This window comes from Impatiens glandulifera, unplaced genomic scaffold (assembly GCF_907164915.1).
Source record: "Impatiens glandulifera unplaced genomic scaffold, dImpGla2.1, whole genome shotgun sequence".
Taxonomy (NCBI): Eukaryota; Viridiplantae; Streptophyta; class Magnoliopsida; order Ericales; family Balsaminaceae; genus Impatiens; species Impatiens glandulifera.
Genome location: NW_025919561.1, coordinates 25,958 through 37,511, shown reverse-complemented (window position 1 = coordinate 37,511; position 11,554 = coordinate 25,958).

Genomic DNA, 11,554 nt, shown 5'->3' with positions numbered 1-11,554 from the left:
CCCTTAAACTCGGTTCAAGGGTTTGTGAAAGTTTGTGAAGTATTAAAACCCCGGTGTTAATCTCTAACCGGATTAATCACCAACTTTCTGGTAAAACGTGCTAACCGGCCAGACCCCGGTTCGCCAGCTGCGACCTAGATCCTAACAATTGGTATCAGAGCAGTTAGTTTCAATACTCAAGCAAGCATGTTGTTTGATAGGCCCCCAATGCTAGAAGGTGACGACGTTGCCAACTGGAAGGCACGCATGCACCTGCATTTAATCACCTGCATGGATGACGAGATGCAGTTCATTCTAGCTGAAGGACCGATAATAATTGATAAAGACAGAAAGGATTGGACAGTTGAAGATAGGAGAAGAAATAATCTGGATAATCATGCCAGAAACTGCATCTCCAATGGTTTGGACAGAAATACGTATTGTAAGGTCAGAGATTACAAAACAGCAAAGGAAACATGGGAAGCGGTGATTCAGATTCATGAGGGAAATGAAAGAACAAAGGAAAACAAGATAATGGTGGTTACTCAGAAGTTTGAAAACATCAAGATGAGACCGGGAGAAACAATGAGAGAATACAGTGACCGGTTCACAGGTGTGATAGACGAGCTAGCAACTCTTGGCAAGAGGTATGACAACAAGGAAGTCATCATGAAAGCGTTAAGATCTATTCCAAGTGCATGGGACATAAAGACAATGGTGATGAGGGAATCAAACTGCCTAAGCAAGATGAAGCTACACGATGTATTCGAAGATCTTAAGGTATATGAGTTCGAAATGAGATCTAGGACTTAAGAAGAAGTCTCAGCCTCAACCTCAACCAGAGCATTGATCACATCCACAGAACCGGTTGCTCCTGCATCGATCAGAACCGCTGAATAGTTCACCGAGGATGCCATGGCAATGCTTGCACAGAAATTTGGGAGATTCATGAAGAGAAGGCAACCGACAAATAACAACTATAACTACGGTGATAAATCTAATGTTAGATGTTATAACTGCAATTGTTTGGGACATTTCAAGTGGGAATGTAGAAAACCAAGGAGAGATAACCGGAAACCGGACGATCAGAATAACCGAAACAATTATCAACAAACAGGTGAAGGAAGTGAAGTTCAGAAAGCACTGATAGCCGATGATGGAGGAAGTCTATGGGCTCATAGTGACAGTGATGACGAACTCACATGTCTCATGGAAAATGAGGAACAGGTATTTGACTCTCCTTGTGAAGAATTTACTAAAGATGAGTTATTTAATGCACTAAATGATATGGTAGCAGAGTCTAAGAACCTATTGACATTACTACCTACTCAACACAACTTTAGAATCGACCCCATAGCACCTACCTTGACTGAACCAAAGACCATACAACCTGATGAAACCCTGGAAACCGAGGCAGCACTTGAACTATCCTCTGAGACCGAACAGCCCAAGGAGTCAGTTCAAGAGTTGACCGAGGAGGAAAATGCCCGACTCCAGTATAGAATGGTCGCATGGAAAAGATCTATTGAAATGGTAAACAGAATGTGTAGTTATAAAAGACACCCTAAATGTATGTTTGGTCTAGGATACAAAAACAACAGATCCAACAACCGGAAACACTTCGACAAAATGAGGCTCACAAAGGATAAACTCTCCTTTGTAAGTTTTGTCAGAAGCTCCTTAACCGTTGAAGAGGAATTAAGTGCCTCATATCCGACAGACAAACTAATCTATGTAGGCCCAACTGATTCTGAAAAATGGCTTCACCCTGAGAAAAGGAAAGCCAACCGGTTCAAAAGTAGGCAAGCCAACTCACAACCGCATAGGACAAACCACAGATCACCCCCACATAAGGCCTTCTTAAGAAAGCAGAAAGATTTCAAACCGAGTGCAAGAAAATTAGTTAAGACATTAACCAGGAAAGCTGTCCGATTTGTCAAAGTCTGGATACCTAAGGGACTAATCGCTTGTGGACCCAAGTAAATGTGGGTACCAAATAGTTGTAAATATGTACATTTTGCAGGATATGAAGAAACGACTAGGAAACTCTGAATGGTACCTGGATAGTGGTTGCTCCAAACACATGACCGGGAACAACAATCTTCTAACCGGTATCAGAATAGAAACCAGTGCATTGATTACTTTTGGTGACAACTCAAAAGGTAGAACTGTGGGCAAGGGTAAGATTGTCCATGGTAACTTAACAATTGATAATGTACTCTTAGTTGAAAACCTACGTTTTAACCTGCTAAGCATTAGTCAAATGTGTAATGCTGGATACACTGTGGAATTTCTTAAACATGCATGCTTAGTTAAAAACTCTAAAGGCATCATACTACTAACCGGAAATAGGCTAGGAAATATTTACAAGGTAGATTGGAAAAATAAAGTAGAATACCCTGTTTGCATGGTAGCTAAAACCGATCAAACCTGGCTGTGACATAAGAGGTTAAATCACTTAAACTTGAAAACCTTAAACTATATCCGCGGTAAAAAGCTAGTTGAAGGAATTCCTGATATAGTATTTAATAAGGATAAGGTCTGTTCAGCATGTCAAATGGGTAAACAAACTAAGTCAACCTTTAAGAGTAAAGGACACATTCAATTTAACCGATGCTTAGATCTTCTTCACATGGACTTATTTGGACCAATTAGGGTCGTCAGCCTAGGAGGTATGCTTTACACTATGGTAGTTGTTGATGATTATTCTAGGTATACATGGGTAATATTCTTTCCATCCAAACGTGAAACCGCATCAAATTTGATTACACTGCTTAAACGTTTGCAAAATGAAAAATCAACACGCATTAATAGCATTAGGAGTGATAGAGGAATCGAATTTACAAACAGTACTCTAAATGCATTCCTTGATGAATCCGGTATTAGACACGAGTTGTCTAGTGCTAGGACCCCTCAACAGAACGGCCTGGCCGAGAGAAGAAACCGAACTCTCAAGGAAGCCGCAAGGTCCATGATAGCCGATTCGGGTATTGCTCAGAAATTCCGGTCTGAGGCTATCAATACCGCATGTCACACATAAAACCGGTCTCTAATTAACAAGTTTCACAACAAAACACCGTATGAAGTATACTTCGATAGGACTCCTAACCTTAGGTATCTTATGATTTTCGGTTGTAAATGTTACATTCACATAAATGGAAAAACCTATCTATCCGCTTTTGATGCAAAATCCGATATTGGGTTCATGCTCGGTTACTTAGTAGTGAGTAAAGCATATAGAGTATATAACACTAGAACTTTAACCATGGAGGAATCACTTCATGGTACCTAGTCCCTAGACCAAAAGATCAACCGGTCATAGGAACAAGATGGGTATTTAGAAACAAACTCAATGAAGACGATTTGGTCACGAGGAACAAAGCCAGATTAGAGGCACAAGAATACAAACAGGAAGAAGGCATTGATTTTGAATAATCATTTGCCCCTGTAGCTAGGATTGAAGCTATTAGGATTTTTCTAGCTTTTGCTGCATTCAAAAATTTTAAGGTTTTTCAAATGGATGTTAAAAGTGCATTTTTGAATGGTGACCTACGTGAAGAAGTATATGTTGAACAACCACCCGGTTTCAAAAATGCTGAACTACCCAACCACGTATACCGCCTAAACAAAGCTTTATACGGTTTAAAGCAAGCTCCTAGAGCCTGGTATGACACACTAACCGCATTTATGCTAAAACATGATTTCACCATCGGTTCGGTGGACAAAACACTTTTTAAATTTGAGAAAAATGAACATATCTTACTTGTTCAAATATATGTAGATGATATCATCTTCGGTTCAACCGATCCTAAGCTATGTGATAAATTTTCAACCCTAATGACTAACAAATTTGAAATGAGTATGATGGGAGAATTAAGCTTCTTCCTAGGTCTTCAGGTTAAGCAACTCGAAGAAGGAACATTCATAAGCCAACCCAAGTACACCAAGGAACTTCTAAAGAAATTTGGGATGGACACGTGTTCCTCAGCTGCTACTCCAATGAGCTCATCGGTCAAATTGGACAAAGATGATGACGGTCAGGCAGTAGACCTGACAACTTACCGAGGAATCATTGGTTCTCTCCTATACCTGACAGTAAGTAGACCGGATATACTATTTGCGGTCGGTGTGTGTGGAAGATTCTAGGCTAATCTAAAACAGTCTCACTACACAACCGCAAAGCGAATCTTGAAATACCTAAAGGGAACTCCTGAAGTCGGCTTGTGGTATCCAAAGGACTCATCTTTTAACCTCACAAGTTACACAGATGCAGACTATGCAGGTTGCAAGGTTGATGGAAAAATCACCAGCGGAACATGCCAATTCCTAGGTGATCGGCTTGTTTTATGGCACAACAAGAAACAGACATCAGTGGCCACATCAACCATAGAAGCTGAATACCTGGCAGCCGGAAGTTGCTGTCCATAACTTCTCTGGATCCAACAACAACTGAAGGATTTCGGTATCACAGCCGAAGAGTCTCCAATTTTCTGTGATAACACAAGTGCCATAGCAATCACCTATAATCCGGTTCTACACTCTAGAACCAAGCACATTGACATAAGGCACCACTTCATTCGGGAACATGTCATGCTGAAGCATATCCGGCTTGAATACGTATCAACAGATCAACAAGTAGCCGATATCTTCACAAAGCCTCTGTAGGAAGCTAAGTTTTCTCAATTCAGACTCACACTTAGTTTAACTGATATTAATCAACTTATCTATAAGAATGCTTAAAAGGGAAATCGGTTCGGACAGACAAAACCAGTAGTTCCTCCTAAACTGTCGAATTCCAAATTCACCAAGGTATCTATGGAAGAACCGCCTTGTCTATCAGTTAGAGTAAACCAACCGGTTACTTAGTGCATGCACCAATTAACCGCATCGGGACGAATGACTGAAAACCAACCGGTTTGGAAATAGTTCACTTCGGATTATTTGGCTTCCAAACAAAAGTGGAATAATTATTTGTGTTTAAACTTATCTGTTCTGAAAAACTACATTTTCAAAGTAAAACGGTAATACCTCAAAAGACGTGAAGATACGATATCTTTCACCGTCCAGGCCCTAGGTTGTAGACATGCTTATTTTATGCAAAATGTCTTACCCTATGGTTAATAGACATCATTACCTGCTACACACTGTTGAGAACGGCCTTCCGGTCACACGAAAGAAGAAGGCTGCTGAGAAAAGGGCGGAAATCACGACACTATTGGACAGAGTCACCGATACGGTTGTTGAACCTCCATTCAACCCGGTTTTGCAAGAAGACCTCGAGGAAGATGTAGAGCCGCCGCTCAGAAGACAGTAGTGTTTGAATGTCATTCTAATTAGATCGTTCGGTCAACCGATCTCTCCCCTCACTAGCACCTCAGGAAGTCGAGGATCCTCATCCAGGCCGGTTCAAGCGGTCAAGGGAAAGGCCACCGATGAACAGCTGGAAAAATTCCTGTCGCCTAGATCGAAGAAATAGGGGCCCTCATCTATCTTCTTTATTTTTGTTTATTTTCGGTTTTATATATATAGTATTTTTGCCTTAGCATATCTCTTATATATATCAAGTAATTTTTGGAAACCGACCTACATTTGCATTCTTACATGATTTTGAATATTTTAAATAAAATAATCAAAAACGGAGAAATTGATAAGATAAAATATAAAAATTTTCAAAATTTTTCTCAAAATTTTCCAAAATTTTTCGAAAAATTCTCCCAAGTCAGTTTCCAAAAATTCGGCCAAATAAACTCTTAAAAACAAAACCGGCCTACATTTGCATTCTTACATGATTTTTGAATATTTTAAATAAAATAATCAAAAAGGGAGAAATTGTTAGATAAAATTAGATCAGTTAAATAAAACATAACAAAAACAAATCTCTTGTGCAGGAATAGGTCAGGAAATTCAACCGGTCAAATTACTCAACCGGTTAATAAACTCAACCGGTCAAGCAATCAAACCGACCAAAAACCTGACCGAACAAGAAAGACAAGATCGGTCAAAACAGAAGACCAGAATCATTGAACAGTCGGTCAATCAGAAGCTATGGAAAAACCGGAAGTCATCCGGTTAACATAAACAACCGACCAGTACAAATAGATACTTCGAGTATCTGTTGAGAATGATATCGAAGGAACAGACTTACTATTGCCATATTCATATAAGTCTGAGGACAGTCTGCAGGCTGCAGAAGACCGTCTTGCAAGATTTTTCTACTTCAGGATAAATTAGAAAGGCAATCTTCCAGGTACAGGCAACAATCCAACCGACAGTTGCCATATTAAGTAAAAGACAAACCTAGCCGGTTTGACCTACACACTGGAAGACTAGACCGTCAGGTCTGAAGACTAGACCGCCAGGTCTGAATCACTGAACCTCTGCTCAACCAATCAGATTCAAGGAAATGAAATGTGACCGTTGGCACATTTCACCTATAAAAGAAGGAGCTGAAGAGGAATAAATGTGGTTCACAAGTTCTGAGAATTTTCTACAACCTAAGTCAAAAACTGTGTTTCATCTCTCTAAGATTAAGAGATCAAGTGTGTATTTACAATTTCTGTTAAAATTGTACAAGTGTTATCGAGCAGGAAATAAGTCTCGATCGGATTGTGTTTGTGTATTCCTTAGTGAATATCCTTCTCGCGGTTTCGAGAGGAAGGAGTGATGTAGGGGTTTATCTCCGAACATCCATAAAAACATGTCTTGTTATTTACTTTCTGCTGGTTCCACATTCTAACCGATCTGTACTAACCTACTAATACCGCTCCAACCGATTCAACATCACCTAAACCGAATTACTAAGCTGCAAAACCGACCCAGCAATCTTCAAACCTATCTTATTCAAATCCGGTTCTGCCTATCTTTTGTGTGTGCTGCTTCAACCTGAAACAAACCACTTCCGCACTTGAACTCGGTTCAAGGGTTTGTGATAGTTTGTGTAGTATTGAAACCCCGGTGTTAAACTCTAACCGGATTAATCACCAACTTTCAGGTGAAACGCGCTAACCGGCTAGACCCCGGTTCGCCAGCCATGACCTAGATCCTAACAGAATTCGAAAGTATCGGCTTCGACTGAACCCGAAGAAGTGTGCTTTCAAAGTCACTGCCGGTAAGATGCTAGGATTTCTCATCACCCAATGTGGAATAGAAATTGATCCCTCCAAAATCGAGGCCATTACGGTTATGCATGTACCTCGGAATGAGTGAGAAGTCCGAGGCTTCATCGGAAAAATCCAGTTCATCAGTCGTTTCATCAGCAAACTAACTCTTACTTGTGATCCTCTTTTTAATCTACTGAAAAAGGATCAGAAATTCCAATGGGATGACACTTGTCAACAAGCTTTTGACAAAATCAAAGACTATTTAAAGTCACCACCGGTCCTTATGCCTCCAAGGCCCGGTATCCCTTTAATTCTCTATCTCACAGTGACAGACTCGGCTATGGGTAGCTTGTTGGCTCAAGAAAACGAGGATAAGGTCGAGAATGTTGTCTACTACCTAAGCAAGAGAATGACAGGGTACAAATTGAACTATTCAACACCCGAGAAAGTGTTTTGGGCACTCGCATGGGTCACCAAAACACTATGACATTATATGCAAGCCCACCCCATCAAGTTGGTGTCTAGGCTTGACCCAATCCATTATCTATTTCAACGTACGTTGTTGTCGCCTAGATTCGCTAAATGAATGATGATGATCTCCGAATACGACATCACGTAAATGGCTCAAAAATCTGTTAAAGGAAGTGCTATCGCAGACTTCCTAGTAGATCAACCTATCATAGTCGAGCCTTCTTTCGAACTCGACTTTCCTGATGACTCCATAATGTCTATAACTTCAGACACATGGAAGTTAATGTTTGATGGAGCCTCCTCCAAACATGGTTACGGAATTGGAATTCTCTTTATAGATCCCAGGGAACCTACAATCCCATCTCTATTAGGTTAGAGTATTCTGTAACCAACAATGAGGCTGAGTACGAAGCATTGTCTCTCAGGTCTCAAAATCGCATACGAAAGAGGAGCAACTAAATTAGACGTAATCGGCGACTCTAATCTGGTTATATCCCAAGTTAACGGAACATGGCAAGTACGAGGAGAAAATCTCAAACCTTATCACACTTGCCTACTCCGCTTTATCGACAAGTTTGATCATGTGTCTTTTGTACACGCCCTAAGAAGCCAAAATCGCTTTACCGATGCTTTGGCCACGCTATCAGTTATGACCCAAATTCCTGTTGGAATTAAAGTCAAACCTCTGAAGATCCGTCAAAAACAAAAATCCGATTTCGAAGTTGGAGTGGTAGCCTCCGTTCAAGTGCCCACTAAACCATGGTTCGATATCCTTCAAAACTACATTGTGTATGGAGAGTATCCATCCCACTTCCGAGCTAAGGAACGAAGAGCCCTGCGCTAGTATTCTACCAAATATGCTTGGATAGCTAATAAGCTATACAGACGATCTTTTGATGGTCAAAACATGCTTTGCGTCAATGGTCCCGATGCACGAAGGATCATAGAAGAAGTACATGCAGGTGTGTGTGGTCCACACATGAATGGACTCGCCCTTGCTAAGAAAATACTCTGCCTCGGATACTATTGGCAAAACATTGAGCAAGAATGTGTCAGCTATGTGAAAAGTTGTCACCAATGCCAAATTTATGCTAATCTAAAGCATACTCCAGCATCTCTGCTATATTGCATGACATCACCATGGCCCTTTTCGACACGGGGCATTGATGTCATTGGAAAAATCTATCCCCATGCTTCCAATGGACATCAGTTCATACTCGTAGCCATCGACTATTTCTCTAAATGGGTCGAGGCATCGTCTTATAAGATCCTCAAGTCTACTCAGGTAGCAAAATTCATCCGTGTTAATATCATAGCTAGATACGGAGTACCTCATGATATTGTCTCGGATAATGGAAGACACTTCCAAGGAAAGGTTTTATCCCTTCTTAAAGAATTCAAGATCGAACATCACAAATCTTCACCCTATCGACCCTAAACCAATGGCGCGGTCGAAGCGGCAAACAAGAATGTGATTAGGATCATCAAGAAGATGACCAACACATATAAGGATTGGCATGAAAAGCTGCCATTCGCCTTATGGGGATATTGTACGACTGCTCGAGCATCGACAGACGAGACTCCCTATTCTCTAGTTTACTGCATGGATGTCGTACAACCCATCGAGATTGAAATCCCCACACTGAGAATCCTATTGGAATCTCACGTTGTTGAAGAAGATTGGGTAAAAGCTCGATACGACCAGTTGACATTGATGGAAGACCATAGGTTGGATGAGTTATGCAAAACCCAGGCTTACCAGAAACGAATGGCCGATACCTTTAATAGAAAGGTCAAACCCAGAAGCCTAAAAGAAGGTGACCTAGTGCTCAAAGTAACCCGCGAACTGTTAGACCCTAGGGGCAAGTTCCGACCACGATGGGAATGTCCCTTCCTCATCAAGAAAATCCTCTCTAGAGGTGCGGTTCGCCTTTCAACAGTTGAAGGCGAAGAATTTGTTGCTCCTAGCAATTTAGACGCCCTAAAACAATATTATGTCTAATATCGTTTCGCGCAACGACTCTAATCTAGCCTTAGAAGGATTACAATAGCTTTGATCTAGCCTTAGCAGGATTATGACGGCTCTCGATCCAGCCTTACCAGGATTAAATCCTCTTGGACCAGCCAACCTCCAAGGGTGTATATCTATGCCATCACTACCATCAGTTAGTCTCCAGCTAAGAGTGGACTAATTGACCTCTAGTCTTGTACGACTATATAAACATTCTTAAGGATTAGTCCCTAGCCTCTAAAGACATTTCCCCAACAATTAGTCCCCAACTGAGAGTGGACTAATCAACCACTAGTATTGTATTACTACGTTGGAAATCCCCAGCTAGTCCTCAACTTGGAGTGAACTAGTCGACCTCTAGTTTTGTACAACTATGTCATCATCAACAGTGGGAGAACTACGTGAGACCTGATTCTTCCAAAGAAAATAAAAGAATATATTAAGAACAAATGGAAGATACGTAGGCAGCCTTTGTACAGGTCCGGTCTCAATGAGCTCAGTAAGCTCAAGAAGCTCAGTAAGCTCAAGATGCTCAAACTCAAAATAAATGAACTATTTCTAGTTCTATCCCCACAGGGTCTGAGGACAGTGGGAACCCTCGTTCTTTCCACCAACTGGTGATAAGGATTTTAGGAAACAAATAAGGGCGAAAGTCAATGACATTTCCTTTAACCAAACTATGATTGATCTCCCGAATCAAAACTCCGAGTTTCCAGAAAACTTCTATCGATGGATATCCTTAATAAGCTTGTTTTCGTGTTATGCGATTATCCAGAAAACTAACCCTCAAGGGAGGGCTTTTGAAAAAGAAATGGAATAAAACCCCAAAAGCCAAGCCAAAGCCGCAATTTGAGAAAGGACGTCTCATTCCCCTTTGTATAAGAGAATAGAGAGAACTAGACTCAAGGCTCCAAAAAATATATATCTACAAAAAAATCCCCTGCGGATCAGGGTAAAGTCATTGTTCATACTCACTCGAACGCCTGTCCCGATGACTATCGCAAGAGTAGAACGTGTCGATACCCACAGGGCCCAAAAAAATAGAAAACACTCCCGTGTAGGTTGAGGTGTTGAAATCACCGTTTATGCTCACTCGGGCGGCTGTCCCGATGTCTATCGCAAGAACAAAACGTATCGATTCCACCAGATATACCCCGGTAGTTAAAAACAAAAAGAAGAGAAAAATCCCCCAACCGGAAAGTTGAAACTCTCTTTGTGATGATACACGGAATAATCGAACTTTCGAAGAATTGCGGCCCACGGCAAAAGCAAACAAAAATATAACTGAACATGATTCTCATGGTTACCTTCCCCGCAAGTTAATATCTTGGATAATCGTCTGCACGAGAGCAAATTTATCATCCATATCTTAATATAGGAGAATAAGGAGCTCGAGATCTTTTAGAAACGAGACAATCTCTTTCAACACAGGAATGCTCATGTCTTAGCCCCGACCACGTTTCGAATCCAAGTCACCCTATTACGTAGATAAGACCAGGGTTTTTTCTGCTTTCAAACCTTGTCCGAGACATAATTAAGAATAGTTTGTTCCCCCAACAACTTTTATTAAAGCTCTCCACCTTATAGAGTGATAAAACAACTGGTCAATGTGTCAACTAGGTTATGAAGAACACTTTGTCAATCCAAAGGAAAAAAGTTCATGTTAAACCATTCCCTTAACTCCCCAAAGGGTCGACAATTTCACCCAGCTTTGAAGGACCCTTCGCAAGGCCAAAGGAAAAACTCTATGGGAAGCTCCCCGAGTGTTAAATCCCCACAGAAACAACGGTTTTAATCCAGTTGAGAAGGACACTTTGTTATGCCCAAGAAAGATAAGTTGACGATTATGACAACTACTCTCGTAAACAATCCCCAGAGGAAGCAAAAGGTTCAATAAAATGTGAAGGTCACTTCGTACAAGACTTATCTAAAGCCCTAGTTAATAGTCACATAAGATCATTGTTGTGATTCTTAAAGCCCTATTCCAATAGGC